Below are 3,177 nucleotides of genomic sequence, written 5' to 3'. Positions count from 1 at the left end.
TACCCTGTTGGAGAAGATTTTGGATGTGCATAGGAATTTGATTCTTAGAAGATCCCATTCATGTATTTTGTCTTCTCCTGGTTGTAGGTTTTTCAGGATACTTGGAAGACTGTTGATGTTGTGGATTAGGACTTGTAGCGTTCTTCAAAGCTTTTCTTTAATGAAGATTATAGTCCTTGGGTTTAGTTCTAGGTTCATGATCCACCTTGAGTTGGCTTTTGTATATAGAGTGAGGTGTGGATCTTGCTTGAGTCTTTTGCAGATAGTTTTCCAATTTTGCCAACACCATTTGTTAAAAAGGCTGTCGTTTCCCCACTTAACTGATTTCATTTCCTTGTTAAAAATCACTTGACCATAGATAGATGGGCTGATCTCTGGGTTCTCAATTCTATTCCATTGATCTATGTGTCTCTCTTTGTACCAGTACCATGCTGTCTTAACTACAATGGCAGTGTAGTAGGATTTTAAATCAGGGATTGAGATACCTCATACCTTTCTTCTATTTTTAAGGAGTGCTTTGCTTATTCTGGGCTTCTTTCCATTCCACATGAAACTGGAGATTGCCTTTTCCATCTCCTTGAAGAATGGGATTGGTATTTGTATTGAGATTGCATTAAACATATAATACTACCTTTGGTAGTATTGCCATTTTCACAATATTGAGCCTTCCTATCAATAAGCAAGGGATATTCTTCCACTTCTCCAGGTCTCTTTTTGTTTCTTGTAGCAATGTTTTGTAATTTTCGTTGAATAGATCCTTTGTGCTTCTGGTTAAATTTACTCCCAAGTATTTAATCTTGTGATTAGCTGTTGTGAATGGTATTGTTTTTCTTCATTCCAGCTCTGTATTCTCCTTGTCACTGTAGAGAAATACAACTGATTTTTGTATGTTGATCTTGTATCTTGCTACTTTGCTGAATTTGTCCACTGTGTTCAATAGTTTTCTTGCTGAGACTTTAGGGTTTTCTAAGTATACTATCATATTATCTGCATAGAGAGATGATTTTACCTGCTCTTTGCCAATTTGGATACTTTTATTCCCTTTTCTTGTCTTATTGCTATCGCTAAGACTTCCAATACAATATTGAAGAAGAGAGGTGATAGTGGGCATCCTTGCCTAGTTCCTGTTCTTAAAGGAATGCCTTTAACCTCTCTCCATTGAGAACAATGTTGGCTCTTGGGTTTGCAGAGGCATGTGTTTTGAAGTCACCAACTGCTTTGTGAGAGAAAGATGGGCATTCTACTCCTGTGCAATTTACTGCTTTGAAAACCTGCTGGAGGATCGGTGATAGGTTGATTCTGGCTCTGTAATACTTAACAACAACATAACAGAGATGTGCTGCATCTTCTGTCATGAATGGCTGATCTCACCATTCTCCAAGGTCCAAAGTCCTCTGTCTCAATGAAGAAAAATGATTGGGGCCTAATGTATGGTCATGCACAATCTAATCAGAATCTGCATGATTCTGTAATGCTTGCTTTTTTTCTTAAAGATGGTTTTTCTAGGACCTATCTAATCTCTGTTTACTTGACTATGTTGGAAAACAGTGTTCTTTAATTGTTCACTTAATTTTCTGGAATCATGTACAAAAAAGCCACATCTAATTCTTTGTTCTATATTGATAAAGTTTTGATAATGTCTGCCTTACCTGGTTAAATATGAGGCATGTAATATTCAGTCATTTCCTAATCACCTGACTGCTGGGTCCAAGGGTGTTGATTGTAGGTTCAAATTAGATGAAATCATTGACAACTTTGATCTCTTCTCCATCTCTCATGATGCTGTTCATCAGTTCAGAGGTGAAGATTTTTGTCTTCTTGATGTTGCTATGTAATATTGAGAGCTGTAGACCTTGATCTTCTTCCATAATTGATTCAAGGTCCTCCTTACTTTCAGTGAGCAAGGTTGTGTCATCTACATAATGCAAGTTATTGATGAATCTTCCTCTGATCCTGATACAACATTTTTCTCTATAGAGTCCAGCAGTAGAGCATCAGCAATAGTAGCAAGATTTAAAAACGACAGCAAACAATGAATGTTGGCCAGGATGTGGAAAGAATGGGACTCTTACACACTGCAGTTAGGACTATAAAATGGTGCAACCACTGTGGAAAATGGTATGGCATTCCCTCAAAAAGTTGGAAATACAAATACCATATGATCCAGCAATCCTACTGTTAATTTTATGTCTTAGAGAAGTAAGAGTTCTGAGTTTTTATATTTTATTTTATTTACAACAGTTTCAAAGGGAAAGAGTCTAACATCAACCAATTCCTATGAAAAGGTAATTTATTAACTCCAGAAAATTATTAAATAGAAGATGTCCAAATGTAATTTTTTTTTATGTATAAACTCCTGGAGAGACTGGAGAACATATTCAAAGTGAACTAACTCATTCCCCTAAGGACAAAGATGGTCTAAGGCCATTATTGTAGAACATGTATGAGGATCCAAGGGGCACAGAGTGGGGACAAAGGGATGAATATGGGCAGGGGGGAGATGTTTAATCATAGTGTTGCACAATTTGATGGTTGAAGGGAGGGGTGGATAAAGAAAATGGGAACGATCTGGTGTGAAAAACAATGTCTGCGAACTTTGTAAGTAAACCAGTATAAAAGAAAAATTTTAAGGGAACTTTAGTGGCCTAGTGGCAAGAAGCTGTGTTGAAACCCTGAAGGTGTATGGTTCAAATCCACCAGATGCTCCACTAGAGAAGAAGAGATAATCCCTTACTGTGTCAGTTAGATCTGACTCAATGGTACACAACAAGAAAAAAAAATCCATTATTTTAAATTTAAAAATGTATACCCCATTTCTTTCCTTTCTGATCTTCTTAAACTGTAACTTTATTATTGAATGATAGAAGGCTGTCTATGTTATCCTTTTCTGATATCTGTAACTCTTGAATCATGTGTATATTGTTTATTTTTAGCCCATCAAGGTTTCTATTAAGTCTTAGATTTTAAATGATTTACTTCCTTTTATGTAAGCATACTTTCCCTTTCCTGTATTCAGGGACCTTGGTACCTTCCACTGCGCTTATCAGCCAAGCGCATCTCCTTCAGTAAATTCTTCATACGGAAATGTGGCAGTTGAAACAATGTTTCCGATTTTATTTTTTTCTATATTTTATTAATTTTCATAAAAATTTACAGAGATTTTGGGTTTTCATTCAT

Source organism: Elephantulus edwardii, unplaced genomic scaffold (assembly GCF_000299155.1).
Source record: "Elephantulus edwardii isolate Elephantulus edwardi_28Jun2011 unplaced genomic scaffold, EleEdw1.0 scaffold00160, whole genome shotgun sequence".
NCBI lineage: Eukaryota > Metazoa > Chordata > Mammalia > Macroscelidea > Macroscelididae > Elephantulus > Elephantulus edwardii.
The sequence above is the reverse complement of the archived record's forward strand: the minus strand, read 5'-3'. Positions refer to the sequence as shown.